The sequence below is a fragment of the Mastomys coucha genome, unplaced genomic scaffold (assembly GCF_008632895.1).
Source record: "Mastomys coucha isolate ucsf_1 unplaced genomic scaffold, UCSF_Mcou_1 pScaffold14, whole genome shotgun sequence".
Classification (NCBI taxonomy): domain Eukaryota; kingdom Metazoa; phylum Chordata; class Mammalia; order Rodentia; family Muridae; genus Mastomys; species Mastomys coucha.
This window is the reverse complement of record NW_022196896.1, coordinates 122914525-122932721: the sequence shown is the minus strand read 5'-3', so window position 1 is coordinate 122932721 and position 18197 is coordinate 122914525. Positions and strand designations below refer to the sequence as shown.

Genomic DNA, 18197 nt, shown 5'->3' with positions numbered 1-18197 from the left:
TTTTTTTTTTTTTTGAAAGATGACTAACATTAGCAATCATCATGGCACTCATTTATGGTGAATCATAGCCCAGGACCTCTGTCATAGTGATTGTCAAGGAACCTCATTTCATGTATTGAAGTGTCAGGAGTCAGGGAAACCTGATTTTAATGAGTGGAAGAGTAAAGTTTTCTCTTTGGTAGGTTGCTGACATCTAAGCTGCCCGCACAGAGGAAAACAGACCCAAATGATGCAGAGAACCAAATAAAGGTGACATCATCGGAGCTGCAGGATGTGCTCTGGCTTATAAACCAGTAAGTTTCCATTTCAATTAATCTAGCAACTTTGAACTGTATTGTATTGTTAGTTATCCCTGAATCCTTACTCATACAAAAAATTGACTTCCTCTCTAAAGCTTTAATATATGTCTTATAATACCTTTTCCTTCCCACAGATCCAAGTATTGCATAGAAAAAAAATTAATAAAAAAGATGTTAGGTGTATCACTTTCTTTCTGAGAGTCAGATTAATATCTTAAGGCTTGAAACAGTAGCTGTCAAAACTCGACATGGTAGAGTTGTTTATATCCTTATTTTCCTGTTTCTCATTAAGTTGATCAAGATGATAAAGTTTGAGATTTCAATCCTTTAAAAAAAATACCTAGTATATAAATATTGGATCTACTAAATCTGTTCTTGGGATATATAAACAAATAAATAACAACAATACAAAATTGTTGAATCTCTTGAATATGTTTTGTGACTGTCACTGATTCACAGCTTGGACTGTCAGTCTGTAAATCACTTTCAAATGGGTGAGAAGACTGTCTCTCACTCTACAAAGAAGAAAAGAGCCTTCTCTCCATTGTATACAACATCTCTAAGAGTTTATTTAGTAATGGACATATAACATAAGACTCTGGATTTCTAATGCAGGAAAAAACATTTAAATATGATTTTTTTTTAGTATAAATTTGTTTAGACTAGGAGTTTAGCTCCCCACATCTCGGGTTTTCATCTGAAACAAGCAGGGTAATTCAGAGTAAGCTCTGAATCTCTGTTGTACCTTCCTCATTGACAAAATAAGTTGGCACTGTAAATTTCATATACCTTCCAACTGGAAAATTCTCCAAATTCTTTTCAAAGGAATATTTAACACATTTTAGAATCATCATTACTCAAAGCACAAAAGAGCGTATGTGAGCGAGGTGGGGGGCGGGGTTGGGGTAGTAGAAAGATATTTCAAATATGCAAGTGATATTTTCTAAAATGTAGCTGGAAGAAACTCAAGAGCCTTGGTCTATGATATAAAAGATCAAGTCAAATAAGAGCTTGAAGATGGCCAGTTCACCTCATCCCTGGGAAGTGTGTAAGCCAATTAGTCTAGAAGCCAAGATCCAAACTGGGCGAAAGTTATTTAGCCATGCAGTCATCCGGGCAAGTAATCAGGGAGAAGGTTGGTAAACAAGACAGAGGTCGCCGTGCTGTTCATTCTGTGCTAGAGGAAGCCAAGAGGAGGCACACTTGTTTCTCCTCAGAATCACCAGATAAATTTATTAGTCACCACACACTTGTTCAGAACTGCTACAGACTGGTCAACAGGTAGATTTTGTCCCAATTTCCTTTCAGGAGCTGAACCCCAACTATACTCCTTGTCAACCATTTGAGTCGGAGCTCTTTCCTAAAGTTAGTCCTTAGACAAACACACACGAAAGATTTATTTCTTTGGAGTTAATTAACAACAGTCAAAGTGAAATCAATGGATTCTCAAGAGCAGTAAGGCTGCTGCGCATCACCGGAGCTGCAACCATAAGTTTAGACCTAGAGATTTAATGGGTTCATCCACATGCTGGACCACTGTAGCCAGGGGGGTCAGTATCTTTAGGTAGTCCCTTACCCCTTTTGTGGTGCTGGGAAGAGGGGCTTGTATAGGCTGTATAAGTGCTCTATCACACATACATATGGAAATGCTTAAATAGAGATATGCTGGTGTACATTGTTATAAACTGAATTGTATCCTTTCAAATTGCTATGTTGAAGCTCTGACCCCCAGTGTGACTGTGCTTGGAGACATCCTTTTGCAGGGATTACCAAGATTAACTGAGGTCACAATGTGGACTCTTAATCCCATAGCTCTGAGAAAAGAAAGTGAAACTAGAGAGTTCTCCATCTCTCACAGAGAAGAAGCCGCATGAAGACATAAGAAAGGTAACAGTGTGCCAGTTAGGAAGAGAGTTTGCATCCAGTCGGACAGCGTCTTAATCTTCAACGCCTAGTCTTTAGAACAGTGACAAAAAGTGGCTCTTACTTAAAGAGACTTTGTGGTATATGGCTGTTGTAGTCCCAGAAGACAATAATATATTTATATAGGTATACTACCGTCTATGTACATCCATGTCTATCAATATGTTGTCTTAGTTAATTTTGTGTCACCATGATGGAGTATTCCAAGCTAGGTAATTTATAAAGAGCAGAAGTAACTTCATAGTTATGAAGTTTGGGAAAACCAAGACCAAGTTACTGGCATTTGTTGTGGGCTGCTTTACTATATCCTCACCAGGCTGAAAAGGGAAGAACTAAAGACAGGGAAACCTTTCTCTGTTTGGCAGAAAAAGCAGCCTACAAATATGTTTTACAGCTGCACTGGTCCATTAAGGGGCCAGAGTCCATGGAGCTAAATACTTCCCATTGGGTCTTATTTCTGAATACTTACTTGGGGGTTAGGTTTCCAATACATAGTCTTGGGTATATGTTCAGAGTATGATATTTGTCATCTATGTATCTATGTATGCATGTATCTATCTATCATCTATCTTTGTATCATATATCTGTTTTTTATCATTTATCTATTTATCATCTATCTATTCATCTATTTATCTATCATCTATCATTATTATCATCATCTTACTATCATCTACCTATCAATCAATCAATCGATCAATCAACCAACCTATTTATCTATCATCTATCTAATATTTTTACACAACTGAAAACTACTTGTTTCTTTTTTTCTTCTTTTTCCAATTTTCTTCTATTTTGTATCTCACTCTGAGGTGTTATGCGTACACTAATACTAAATTTCAAGTTAAGGAACATGGTTTCCCAAAGAATATCCTATTACCCAATGTACTGTTACCACGCTACATAGTTCTCAACGTAAAAACCAATGTGAGGATCACTCGAGAAGCTATCTGCAGCTCAGGTCCATTCTAGGTGTTTCATCAAAAGCCATAGACATAATCAATGAAGAGGGCATGACTTCAAAACAGGTCATGTAGGGCATCTTCTAAAATGTTCTTCCTTCATTTCCTAACTTTAGAAAAAGAATCGCACCACTAGGCTTGTAATATTGTCAGATGATAACCTCTGAGGCTTTGCTATATGTCGCTTATGTACATATTCTAGTTCACAATCCAATTTAGGGCAGTTGTATGCTTTTTTAGTGTATAATTTTATAGCCCCATTCAGTGCTGCAGAAAGGTTGTACTAATCTCTTGGGCGTGAGACAAAACTGTTAGTTTCATGGTATCTAAAGGTTTGACTGTCCTATCCTTAATCAAGAAAGCAGCATCAAGGGGTTAGAGAGATGGCTCCGTAGTTAAGAGCACTTGGCATTCTTGAAGAAGACTGGAGCTTAGTTCTCAGTAACCACGTGGTGGCTCACAACTGTAGTTCCAGTTCCAGGAGATCTCATGCCTTCTTCTGGCATCCAGTGACACCACGCATACATGTGATACATAAACATAAAAGTTTTTAAAAAGAAAACGAAAACAGGGACAGGCCAGTTCATCATGCATGGGGTAACTGCAGAGGGTACCTAGGCTAACCTCAAGACACTACGAAAACAGAATGTGTGACGGAGCGGCAGGAAAGACGGAAGGGAGGAGCTCTTCGTGTGCTATGGAGAGACAAAACTGGAGTCATCAGGGTGGTGCCCAGTGTGAGAGAGGGCTGGGGTTAAAGGTTAAAGGTTGACGATAGTGGTATCACTGGGGTTGAGCGCAACAGTCTGTGGAATCAACAGAGACTCAGACTCAGCCCCGAAACATGCCACCAGCCACTGAATCATCTTGGTTCTGAGCAATGATGGAGACCTCAATTGAAGAATGGTTCATTTCCTGGACTGGACCTTTTTGAAGGACCATCGTGGTCTGTGCTGCTGAGGGCCATATGTGGGTCAGTGGTCCTGAGGTGGTCAGAGCCAGGTTGCTGTCTATGATCTGTGCTGCAACCTGAGGCCAGATTGATGTCTGTGGACCATCCTGCCACTGGAGGCCATACGATCTGAGAGGCCTGTGATGCTACCGGAGGACGTGGTGCGATTGGGCCCTTGCTACTGCTGACTGGGTATCAAGACTGGGTCTGAGGTCTTCTGGGGTCTGTGTTGGTGTCTGTTGCCTGTGTTACCGTCAGAGGCTGTGTTTATGGCCCTGGCCTGTGCCGCTGAGCCATGTTGGTTCTGTGAGCTATGCTGCCCACAGACGGCTGTGGAGGGCCATGACTGGGCTGAGGTCCTGCTTCAGCTGGCGTCTGTGTTGATGTCTGTGTCCCATGTTACCACCAAGGCTACACAAATGCTTGTGGTGTATGCTGTAGCCTGAAGCCACGTTGATGTGAGTAGCCTGCTTGGCCACGGGAGACTAGATTTGATATCTGTGGTTGGGGCTCCCTTCAAGGGCCTTGTCTGGATCTATGGCTCTACTGCCATGGCCCAGGGGCCACGTTTGTGGTCAGAGCTGTTATCAGAAACTATACAGAATCTCATGATCTGTGTCCTGGCTGACTGTATAGAGCAAGGAAAATAACGTGGGTGGTAATATCGATGACTATAGACACACAGCTGAGAATGAGGGACATGTCCCCCGCTGCCCCAAATAAAGTAATAGCCTAAGAAGGAAGCCATGACGAGAACTCTTAAAAAGTGTGATAACATTTCTCACCACAGTTGATGGCTTTAGGCAGGGGTTCGGAAATGCTCCAGGGAACATATAATAAAGTAAATCAGACTTGTTTGTTTGTTTGTTTTTGTCTTGCTGTTTTGCTGAGAGGGGAGGTCAAAAGTGTGTGTGTGTGTGTGTGTGTGTGTGTGTGTGTGTGTGTTGGGGGTGGGGCAGACATAGAAAGACAGGGAAGTGAGTGTGATTGAGGCATAGGATGTGAAAATCCCAGACAATCAAAATATTATGTTGGGGAAAAAAAAGTAAAAGAAAAGACAGTAGCCATGTCAGCGCACTGCTGCCCTGACCTAGCCTCTCACGCTCCTCTCTTGCCCCAGCACTGCTGCCCTGACCTAGCCTCTCACGCTCCTCTCTTGCCCGAGCACTGCTGCCCTGACCTAGCCTCTCACGCCCCTCTCTGGTACTGTGGTCCACCACCTATGTACTGGCTCCACAGTGCTCAGTTGCCAGTATAGCAGCAAGGATGGTGCTTTAAAAATGCTAGCAATGGCTTTCCATTTTCTTGGTACTGGAGCCTGAGGCCATGGGGTTCTCTAGTTATGTGGACTGTCTCATTGTTCCCATTCTGTTTAATTTATTACATGTACTGAACATATCTCTGCTGATCTTCCCAGTGTGCCCACTAACTACTTATGGCACCTGATGAGGACACAGTGTAGGACCAATTTGTAGGTGTCAGCACCTAGACTGGGGTTTATTACATCACCAGTCCTCAATCTTCCAAACTTCAAGAAGATCAGTCTTTTTAAAAATATCTATCTATCTATGTATCTACCTATGTATCTATCTATGTATCTATGTATCTATGTATCTATGTACCTATGTATCTATGTATCTATCTATGTATCTATGTATCTATCTATGTATCTATGTATGTATGTATGTATCTTTCTTTCTTTCTTTCTTTTTTTCTTCCTCTCTCTCTTTCTTTCTTTCTTCTTGGTAAAAGCACCAAACCCCTCTCTGGCTGGCTGCTCCATTGACCTATTGGTCTTAATTATTTTTAGTTGTGTGATCCCCATTTATTTCAATTTTGTGCTACAAGATTCAAAATCAGGAGTCTAATCTAGACCTTAAAATTTGGGTAGCAGATATGGAAAATTGTAAGTGATACATATGAATCTGCTCAGAATAAAAGTAAAAAAAGGCACAAGTAGCTTACTGAATAAAAAGCACAGCAGTGAACTGGACTGTAGAAAGCAAACCAAGGGCATTAATTTTCACTCATTTGAATCTATGCTGACTTGCAATTGAAGAGGAATCTCCATTCAGAAAGCTAGCGTTATCTAAGTTTTACCCCCACCCCCAAATTACGGTAGTAAGTGTAGGTTGAACAATACATCCTGATTGTAACAAAATAGGAAGAAATTTCATTAAAGCAAGAGGTCTGCCCAAATTGATCAGCAACCCATTTTCTTATCTATGTTTACTGTAAATGCTTAAAGAAATAGACTGTACTAGCAATGTCCCAAATCACTAATGTGTCAATTTTAGTTTCTACTGTTATCAGCACATATTTTCTGATGATGACACACAATAGCCCTAAAATGCATTTTCACTGGATTATTGAGGTTAAAATTAGCATAAGCAAAACGTTATAAGATACAAAGAGTCAAATAACCTCTGATGGGCTTCCTTTATTTCCAACCACAAATAACACACTTTATTTTTAAAAACAGTAAAATAAAAATTTAAGAACCTTTATTGACAACAGCTAAGGTTATGCTGTAGTCTGAATTGATGAAGTTCTGCTAGCGACAGTTAATCCCAATCCCAATGGCAGTACTCCCAGGGGACTAAGTAGCAGTATCTCCTGTCTTTGTACCTCTGAAGACACTCTTCCTCCTGTTCCTACCTGTCCTGGTGCCACCCCAGCTACCACCACAGTGCCCTAACTGGAGCTCTCTCTTCACTCCGTGCGACTTCCTGACCTGCCCTTCTGATGAGGCAGGCATGAGCGCCTTGATCATCCATTTGAACAGATTTCAAGATAAAGTTGGAGTGAGAGAATCACGGGGTAGAAAAATATTTCTCCTTATGAATTGTAAGGTCTGAGATAGCTGAACTTAGACCCAAGTTCTAGTATTGAAACCTCCCATGATACAAAAAGACCTTCCTGCCCCAGAAGGAATAACCTGGTGGCAAACATGAAGAAAGAAATGGAGCTGACAGGCCACGAGTGGCTCAGTAGTTTATTTCCTGGTTCCAACTACCTTGCCTGTTCCTATTTTATGAATGAACAGTGATGTCTCATTGCTGCTTAAATTAGTTTAGGCTGAGTTTAACTTGAAATTAAGAATCTTTACATGACTGGAATATCTATGCTTATGGTGTACAATTAAATTACTCTAAATGAAAGCAGAGTTAAGTACATTGTCTAGATTTTCTTACTTGAAATATCCAACAAGATTTTTTAGAAGAAAAGTGTCAGAGTAGAGATGTACCTAAGTAGCGAAGTGCTTGCTAGAATCTTCAAGTCATCCTTGAGGCCCTGAATTTGAGTTTGACATTAAATTGAGAGAAAGAAAGGAAGAAAGAAAGGAACAAAGAAAGGAAAGGAGAAAGGAGGAAGGATGAAGGAAGAGAGTTAAAATCCTAAAAATCCAGTAAAATATGTATGATGCTAAAATCATTTTTCTCTCATAAAATAGTTCTAATATTTAGAAACCAAATTTATAACTATCTAGATTTCAAACTGTAACAGAGGAACTTGGATGGTAAATGTTTTTCATAAGTTGAATTTGAGATATTGCTTTTTATCCAAAGAATAATTGATGAAATTTTCCCTTATTTCCTATGCTAGAGAATAAACACATTTCTCCCCATTTACATAGAAGAAAGTCTCTCAAATAAAACCAGGAGAAGATCTTGACCTCTTTCTTCTGCAGACTTTTATAAGAGCTCTTTGAGAATATGCAGTGTCTTGTGAGGGAGCCTAGGTTGTTACACATGTTTTATCTGTGTAAGAATAGATCTAAAACCTGTACAATCACTAGGTAAAAATAACTATGAAATGAATAAGTGATTGGAAGATTGACAGATCTCATGCAACTTATTTTCTTGGTACCTGGGGGCAGGGCTGTGACTTTTCATCCTGTTGTCTCCGGTCGAACTCTCTCTCCAGTAGCATCCCCATCACGTTCACTAATGCTGAAAATAGACTTAAAAATATTTAACATAAAAGAATTTAACATCTTGCTATAGACAACACAAAAGCAAAACCAAAAACCAAACCAAAACAAAAAAAAAAACCAAAAGACAAAAAGGAGTAAAAGCAAGATCTGAAAGCAGTGTCCTGTTCTGTAAGTTTATTTACAGTTGCTGTGAGCTGGAAGGAGATACTGGATTGTGGGATTGATGGATGAGTGAGGGTTGGTGCCAGATGTTGACCATGACAGGTGCATAATAAAAGCTCCTTTGTGGTTTTTCCTCAGAATTCCAAATGTATGTAGAAAAAGGGGAGACATCTGCCCACTCTTTCTCTCACTGGCAGACTGCTGGAGCTTCTGGAACTTTCCCTTTCATAAAATTGGGAGCATTATTTTTGTGAAATTGTCAATGCTCTATCTAAATGTTTTTCACAAGCAAAACAGAAACAGAATTGTAGCTAGTGCTTTTTATGTCATTTTACTTTACTGGATGGCTGCACTGTCTTGCAATTCCTGACCATCTGTCTTTTGGTTCATAAGTCACAAAGATTATTAAAAGCAGAGCAAATCTATCGATTATAATTTCTGGCCTACAACATTATGTTTGTCAAGTCAGTTCCTCCTTCCATCAGGTTGGCGTATGGCTGCCATGGTTTGACAGCTATGAGCCAAGTGTTGGGAGCTAAATTAAAGGATGGGTATAAAGCTGTGTGAAAAGTATATACTTATATTTGGTATTGATGGCTTCAAGGAGGTCCTCACTGGAACACACTCTGCAAGTTGCGTGACTAGAGATTACAAGGTAAGACCACATCAAAAACAAGCTACCACTGATCTATAACAGGATGTGAACTCAGTTTATTCAACAGAACCAATGTCTGCGCTGAGATCTGCTGTAGAGCTTGTAGTGTGGGGCAAATGAAAAAAAGAGACCTTCCTGGTCTCCTCAGGAAGACAGGCCTATGGTAGATTTAGGCTGGGTCTGGCCATCGGGTGTGAGGGAAAAGGAAAGAAGGGCTCCTACTGAGAAAATGGGCACAGATCCAACAGGGATCTTACGGGCACACTGAGGTTTTGCCCATAATTTCAAGGCAATTAATAATCAAACAATCCCTGAAGTTTGATGTTACACTCCTTTTCATTGACATCAAAATGTTACATGTGGTCAAATAACTTTGTTTAAAGCAATTTTTTTAAAAAAAAATTTGATGTATAATGAGAGTTAACGGTTGGGACAATATGTATAGCTGTTTTGCAGCATTAATCCTTCGCCAGTGGATCATGTGGAAACCAGGAGAAAAGAGTGTCTGACCAGGGGCAACAGCAGGAATAGGTCTTGAAGTTTTATATTTGTTCTTTCCCCATGTTGAAATCTGCTAAAAATTTCCTGTAATGGGGCCCTTGGGCTAAAACGTAGATTTGGTCTTTTTGTGTTGTGAATTCCCTAATACATTCATAGGTGAAAATGAATAGATGTTCATCCTGTTAGTCAGACCTTTCACAAAGTACACATAGACATTAGCAAATCACCAGAAAAACTGTTTTAAAGAGAGGAGAAAATGAAAGCTATTTACACATTAAAAATACACTTTACCTTTATGTCTTCATCTGCAGAGGAAGTATATAGACTTCCATCTTGCCTTTGAGGCTTTCTACCAAGTTTACTCTAGGAACATTGAAATGTGACCTTAACACTTCAGGGTGGCTACTGATGTGCAATTTCTTGGGAATAGTTGTTCCTTTCCCATTCTCATCGCAGAACAAACAATATTATTGCCTCTTTAACCACCTGCAAGCCCTAGGAAGGAAGAGAATTTCGTAGGTGTCTTAGGGTTTTACTGCTGTGAACAGACACCATGACCAAGGCAACTCTTATAAGAATATAATTTAATTGGAGTTGGCTTACAGGTTCAGAGGTTCAGTCCATTATCATCAAGACAGGAACATGGCAGCGTCAAGGCAGGCATGGTGCAGGATGAGCTGAGAATTCAGATATTCATCTGAAGTCTGTTAGCAAATACTGACTTCCGGGCAGCTAGGATGAGGGTCTTAAAGCCCACACCCAGACCTACTCCAATAGGGCCACACCTTCTAATAGTGTCACTCCCTGGGCTGAGCATAAACAAATTATCACACTAGGTTTGTTAAAATAATAGGAGACTACAGACCTGGATAATTTTTTTTTTCTAGAAAGTGAAGAACAGATCCAGGCATTATGAAACTGTACTGGATTTGGCAATGGTCAGATTTGGTGTTATTTCCTGGCTCCAGCCCTTACTAGTGAGGTCACTGTGGGTAATATATTTAATATCTTTGAAGGCCTGCATCATCATCTATAAAATGCAAGCTGGAAATATATCCATTATGCAGATGTGACCATACAAAGTGATGTATGCAGTGTGAATAGCTAGCTGGTTGGATCAGTCGATGAGTGTAGCTGGCAGAAGAGAATGCGTTAAGTGAGACTAAACACATCAGTTAGTGGAGTGTTAAAAAGCTTTTATAACTGAAGTATATGCACTGTCTTGCTTAAGAGTGACAGTAATGGAATTAGTGTCCCTATCTTGCATAAAGAAAAGTTGATCGAGGACATTGAGGTAGAAATTAGTAGAGTGGATTTAGTCAGTAAACACCTTCTAGATCCTGCTTAGTGCAGCCTGACTCCTCTGGTTATTATGACAGACCCAAGGGTGGGTGTAAAAATCTGACAAATTTCAGCATTGAGGAGACAGTGTGTCACACTGTAGTCCATGCATACCCAGAACTCACTGTAAGATCTGGTCTGGCTTCATACTCTTGACACTCTGATTACAGGCATGGCCTACACACAGCACTTGGCTCAGTTTTGGGTTTTTATATATCTGATGTTGTCTCATCTACAAGCTTTTCCTTGATATTAAGTCAGATATAATTTCCACCAATGCTTTCTTTTTAAATTGGTAACAAAACAAAACTTCTTTTGAGGCCTATCATGACCTTGGGATTATGATCTGGCCACTAGCCAAAGATCAAGAAACAAACACACTAGCCAGCTCAAGAGAGTAGAATGGGTGGATCAGGCTTACCGTCAAAGCCTAGTGTAGCCAAGGGAAGCTCGTGGCTTTCTGGGGAGCTGACTCTCAGTTAAACTTGATAGATAATTTAAAACTAACCTATTCTAGAAAGGAGAAGTTGTTCCCATCATACATAAGAGGCAAAGCTAAAGAGTGAAGGCAAAACGCGGCAACGAGAGTGGGCAGCAAAGGAGGCCACAGAACTGAAGGCAGTAGGGCTTTACCAGATGTGATGGATGTGGCACAGAGGTGAGACGGTGACAGACAGGGTTGTCAGGACACAGACTGGCCTAAGCACCCTCATGAGTATGCCAACCCACAGCTAACCATTCTATACAAGAGGTGAATGGTAGAAGAGCTAAGACAGACTGAAGAGATTCTCAGTCATGGGGAATGGAAAGGGTTTATCTCTTGATAGCCTTGTGTTATCCTCCAAACCCTTTCTATGTGTGTGCTTTGTTTCTACAACACCATGGCCCAAGGATAAGATTATAGTTTTGCAACTAAATGAAAGAAATTGTCACCTTTGCCTCACAATTAGTAGTTTTTTTTTTAATGTTTAATCACTGTTTAATGCCATCTTTGAAAATGCCCTTTCATATTTATCATACTTTTTACTTTATTACTCATTCGATTTTTTAAAATTTATTTACATTTCAAGTGTTATCCCTTACCCAGTTTCCCCTTCCTGGAAAAGCTGTATCCCACACCCCCTCCCCCTGCTTCTATGAGGGCGTAAAGCTGTATCCCACACCCCCTCCCCCTGCTTCTATGAGGGCGTTCCTCCACCCACCCGCTCTTGCCTCGCCGCCCTCAAGTCCCCTACACTGGGGCATCTATCGAACCTTCATTGGACCAAGGACCTCTCCTCCCATTGATGCGTGACAAGGCTGCCCTCTGCTACATATGCAGCTGGAGTCATGTGTACTCCTTGGTTGGTGGCTTAGTCCCCGGGAGCTCTGGGGGCAGTGGTTGGTTGATATTGTGTTTCCCCCACCAGGACTAGAGGTCTGACTCATGTGAATGTAGAAGTGCTAGGCTTTGTTAGGGGACTTTTCCTGAGGTGGAATAAAAACCCCAAATTCAAAATCCGAAATGTTTCTGTATTGTTCTCCGTAAGGCTTATGAAAAGCTCGGAACCCTACTTAAAACCTTGAAAACCTACTTAAAGTCACATGAGGCGACAAGAGAGAGAATCTATTCTTGAAGAGAAAGTGGAAAGAATGAAGTGGATCAATTTATGCTCATAGCTCACAGTCAGCTTCCTCGTTTCCTTCTTAAAGGGCAAGGGGAGCTCTGCTGGGTGGTTTCCTGTCAACTTGATTCAAGCTAAGCTGAGAGGAGAGAATCTTCATTAAGAAAATGCTTCATAAGTCAGGTAGGCAGGCCTGCATGCCATTTTCTTAATTAATGGTTGACAGAGGAAGAATCAGGCTATTGTGGTTGGTGCCACACCCTTGGGCTGGTGGTCCGGCGCTCTGTTAGAAAGCAGGTCCAGCAAGCCATGAGGAACAAACCAGTAAGCAGGACTCCTCCACTGCCTCTGCTCCTGCCTTCAGGTTCCTGCCCCGTTTGAATTCCTTCCAGTCCCGACTTCCTTCCATGATGAACAGTGATATGGAAGTGTAAGCCAGATAAACCCTCCCCAACTTTATTTTTGGTCGTAGTGTTTCATCACAGCGATAGAACCCCCACCTGCTCGCAAGAGACAGGAATGCATCGCCACAGAGTTCACTTCCACGTGGTCAACAAGTGGTTGTCAGGAGAGGAAAAGGTAGTAAGTCAAACACAGGGACCCCACACTGTCCGATGCTTTCCAATGCCCAACCCCAGCCTGTGGCGGTTGCTATTGGTGTGAAGTGCGATCAACAGTGTAATGTTATAATCTCTTAGTTACGTCTGGGCAACTGCGAGGTTACAAAGAACTGCAAACATCCTTTGGTGATACAGGCTGCCATGTTCAGGAAAACCTATCAAAGTCTAGTCATGATTATTCAAGGTTAGTTTTTCCTGGTTCCCCGTTGTCAAAGGTGTCTTATTTTGGTGATAAAGCAGCAGCGATGGCGAATGTACCACAAATTTAAGAATGTTGTCTTACTTTCTTAGTTTCTAGACAGCGATAAAGATTTCTTGCTTTTTTTTTTTATTCTTGAAATTGTGCAGCATGCCTGGCATGGAACACCAACCCCCCACAGAAGAACAAATGGGTGAGAATTAATCATTTGAAGTAATGTAACAAAGGGAAGTGCCTGAGCAGCTCGTTCTTATCCCAGACTTTGTACTTCCCCACAGTGTGTTTGAGTTCGGCCTTTTGCACATTAAGACTTTGGCTTATTGGTAATTATTATTCTGTTACCTCATATTTCAAAAACCTAGTATTATGAATAAAACTAATTCCAGGCTTCAGAGCAACCATGACTGTTCAAATACTTTTAAAATAATACCCTTTAGAACATATTTACTTGCATGGGTTTAAAAATTTGTCTCGATGAACTAAACAACAATAATTTGACAGTGATGCCGTTATAAATCATGCATTTTAGGGTAATTCCCAGAGTTAGTGAAGCCAGGCCACTGTGATTGAAGCGGTGGATTGAATCCTTGCTGCCAGATGGCTGTTGAAATATAATGGGCTTATAACTGTCAGCCACAGCTAGAGGCCTGAATGCAAAGGGTAAGCTAGCTTTTCAGTGATGGAAAGTGGAAAGCTGGGTGGATACTTAAAATATTTGCATTGTTCTTACTGGCTCATAAAGGGTAAGGGAAAATGTTATTCATGCACATTCTGCCTGGGATACTATTTGTAGGGAAGGTTTCTAAGCATGTGTCATGCACCAGGATGCTATTGCTAATTCGTATATACACTGTCTTTGAAGAGAACCAGATCAGAGTTCTTGAGCTGCAGTGTTTACAGGGCTTTGTTCTGGTAGTTCATGAGAAACCCACCCAAGAGAAAAGATTTCCATGACTCCTCAGCCTTTTTAGTACGGGGATTTCTAGATTGTCTCTAATCATTGACCTCATTTTTCTGGTTACGCTGTATGTCACAATTGGTTTGGGGCAAAATTCCTTCAGATTTTCTATTCTCTGCCAGAACTGCCTTGAAACAATATAATTCTTAATGGGATGAAGCTGTTTTCCATGTTTCTGTAAGTTCGGTTAGAGAATGCATCTGGAGCCATTCAACCATGTGCAATGTTTTAAAACGCCAGAACGAGGGTATCAGAAGAGCCCCCCGAGGAAGGAGAGATGACGTTTGCTGTGCTCTGCTAATATCAATTCAGGAAGAATATATCTGGCAACACATTTATCCTGATAAACATGATGATAGGGAACAGTTTGTTTAAGCATCGGCTGCATGCATTTACTGATACATCTGTATATAGGCTGTCAGGCTGCATAAAAGAGGCCATAACAGAATACAGTTGCAGGCAGTGAGTTATGTAATGAGATCAATCCAGTGAGGATCTGGCATCCAGATGCAGTTTTACCGACAGCATGAAGAGTCAGCTTATCCACCCAAGGTAGGGATACATATATTTCTTTTTGGTCACTGTTCATGAAATCACATTGTTATCTCCTTCAGCTGTTCAATGAGCCTCTGGAGAGATGAAAGGAAAAAGAAGAAGGCCTCAGGCTAAAGACTTTATGGCTGGGAAATGCACGATTTTTTATGCAGGTAAATTTCCTAAATAGAAAAGTGTCACAGAGTCTTGGGCCATTCGGAAATAAATATGCTGTTCCGACCCTGTGATATTTGCAAAACCCTATAGTATTGTAACTCTCTTGCTCATAAATACAGGATAGTAGTCTTTTAAAGGCCTAGAAAAAAAGTCATCGCAATGAAGGTAATATCAGAAACTAGTGACGCAGGGATTACTGAAGTCAAAGTGAGTAGGTCTTCAATCACTTTAGTTTCACAATTTGACACTATTAAGGTTAATATATAGACGCCTGCCAGCACAGTTACCATTAAGAACCTAACAGTATTTCCATTATGGATCCCATTTTTCAGGGGTTAATAACTTGGTCATAAAAATTCACTGCAGGCTGAAATCAAGTTTTGAAAGGAAATAATTTTCCTTAATCCCAACACAAGAGCTTGTTCATGTTCCAGAAACTAAGATGGTCTGATGTCAGCAGACATAGATTATGTGTATCAGCATGTTCCAAAGAAACAAAATCAATAGGCTATCTAGAATTATAAAAAAGGATAGTCATTATGAATTTACTTCCAGATTCGGAAGGCTATACAGTATGCCTGCTGAATGGGGGCCAGGAAAACCAACAATACAGTTTCAGTCCCAAACTAATATCTTAGACCAATGGGAGAGAATGGAGATTAAGGTTTGGATGCCCACAGCCCTATAGGATTGGCAGATACTCTAGTTTAAACACGGAAAGGAGTCCTGCCTGTTCCTTTGTCTTTGTCTTTAGTTTTGGCCTCTAGGAATTAGATGCCAGCTGACCCAGATTGGTTAGTGTGGAATCTGACTCAGTTTACCAACTCAAATGCTAATCTGTCTGGAGTATCTTCAGTATCTCAGATATAAGATTTTACCAGACACCCTGGCATCTTTAAGCCTAGTCACATTGACACTGAGTGTTAGCCATTGGAATATGCACAAGCTTTTATCTAAAAAATGTAGCACCAATTCTGGTCCTCTCAGGCATGGCAAACAATATACCTGCTAGCATTTGTTTCTTGGTGTTTGCTTTCTATTATCTTCCTTCTATTTCTCACATTCTATTTTTTCATTCTCTGCTTCTCAAATTCATATATTTTTTTGTGTATGTCATCCTCTTGAGTGAAATTCAGTTCTTCCCACATAATAAACACTTGAATTTTTCTAAGTGGAGAAAGAGCAAAAACTTCTACGTGTAAGGTCAGGGCTGTGTGTATGACTACACACATGAGCTCATTTTCCCTCTGTTAGGATAATCTGTGCAGCACTAGAATATTACAAATAGGGGCACTGCATAGTTATTTCTATACACTAGTGAAGCTATAACGTATAGCGCTGGCAAGGAAGCGGATTAAACTATATTCTTTTTGAGTAGCCAGCAGAACACTACATACTTGTCTGATATTGACCACATCCACAGTGAGCTCTGTAGTCTGCTTCCGGTTGGTGGGAGAAACAGCATGGCCAAAAGCAACTTGGAGGGGAAAAGAGTTTATTTCAGTTTATTGGTTAGAGGCTATGGTCAAGAGAATCCAAGGAAGACACTCAAGGAAAAAGATTCAAAGTAGCTGAGAAGGAAGGTTGCTTACTTGCTTTCTCCCTCTGACTTGTTCCACTACCTGTTGTATAGAGCCCAGGCCTCCTGCTAGTGGGGAGGCACTGCTCACAGCAGGCTGGGGCCTTCTCTGTCGCCAATTAGCTATTAAGAAAACGTCTCACTGATGTGGTGACGGGCCAGTCTTACGTGGACAATTCTTCGGGTGAGGTCGCTTTTTTCTAGGTGGCTCTGGGTTTGTGTCAAGTTGGCAATTGAAGATAAGTACGTTAGAAACTGTGGGGTTATACGCCTATGTCCATCCATACCTCCATGTTATATGTTGTGATGGTTTGTTTATGCTTGGGCCAGGGAGTTGGCAATATCAGGAGGTGCTGCCTTGTTGGAGTTGGTGCATCACTGTGGATGTGGGCTTTAATACCCTAATCCTAGTTGCCTGGAAACCAGTGTTCTGCTAGCAACCTTCCGATGAAGAAGTAGAACTCTCAGCTCCTCCTGCACCATGCCTGCCTGGATGCTGCCATGTTCCTGCCTTGAAGATAATGGACTGAACCTCTGAACTTGAAAGCCAGCATCAGGCATATACAAACATCACATCTGTCAACTCATAGACATGGAAAGTACTCTTAGGAGTACCATTTCCTTTAAAATACATCTTAAATTAAAATAGAATGACACCACTTTGCCCTTCTCTGTCCTCCAACCCCGTCCACCCTCCTGTGCCTTTTAAACTCTCAAATTAGTAGTCTCTTATTTGTTATTATTATTATTGTTACATAAATATATGTATGTATACACAGATACAGAAATACAACCTAAGGAGTCCATTTTTGTTGTCTGTGCGTATTACGGTTTCAGGACTGAACACGACATATTGGATAACCAGTAACAGGGCTCATCCCTGGGAGAAGCCAGTTCTTGCTCTCCCGGCAGGTTTTCATCTGAAGGTGGGACTCCACGATACTTTTCCTTTTTGACATTAATATTATTTCTTAATATTGCCACTGTCCTGGTCTTGTTTATGCAGCCATTTCTAAAAGAGGCTGTTTTACAACCCACTCACTGGTATTCGGCTCTTAGGATCTTTCTACCCTCTCTCCTGTTCCCATGCAAGAATTTATATGACTAAAAATTGTGTTACCTGCAACGTTTAAAAAAATAGTCTAAGATTTTAAAGAGCCTAGCTCACTGAGCACATTTTGGTGGGTAAAGTCTATTTTACTTTTGAACCTTTTTTCTTTTTTCCTTCTGCAATTCTTCATTGCTTAAAGTTCTTCTTCTGTGTTTGCTGTGTGAGAGAGAGTGTCAACCTCTGCATCATAGGTCAGTGAACTAACTATTCAAAGTATTACGGAGCTGCTTTTCAGGAGAGCTTAAGTAGACTGAATGAAAGAAAGAGAGAAATACTCACCAAATTTTCACTGTGAGAAACAAGAGCAGAACAATCTGAAACATTCTGGGAAATTTCGTTGAGTTCCTTGGACAAGTAGGGATTTATGCTGCTTGTCTTTGGGAGCACAAACATTCTAAGCTCCTCCTTTATTGGAGCTTTATTCCTATTGGTGTGCTCAAGGTTCTGTATTATGCAGCGTATGGGAGGGGGCGCTGTGCGCTCATGCGTGTGCGCATCTATGGGCAGAGGTGGATGTTAGGTATCTTTCTCCGTCACTCTCCACCTTATGCTGCTTTGAGACAGGAGCTCTCACTGAACCCAGAGCTCTGCTAAGTGACTCACCCACAGCTCTGCTAAGTGACTCACCCGCAGCCCTAGGGTTTGTCTCTGCCCTCCCAGGCCTGGGATCACAGGTATTCTTTTTC

The 18197-nt window shown here is 40.9% G+C and overlaps 1 long non-coding RNA gene across 1 annotated transcript in view; it reads right to left on the bottom strand.

The window, feature by feature from the left end:
• The window catches only part of LOC116089330, a 27297-nt gene extending 9402 nt beyond the window's left edge, over positions 1-17895 (bottom strand). The window contains exons 1-3 of the long non-coding RNA XR_004118284.1: positions 17791-17895; positions 9680-9883; positions 8004-8097 (exon numbers count right to left, since the gene is read on the bottom strand). This is a non-coding gene — a long non-coding RNA (uncharacterized LOC116089330). The remainder of the gene's footprint in view (positions 1-8003; positions 8098-9679; positions 9884-17790) is intronic.
• Positions 17896-18197: the final 302 nt, after the last annotated feature.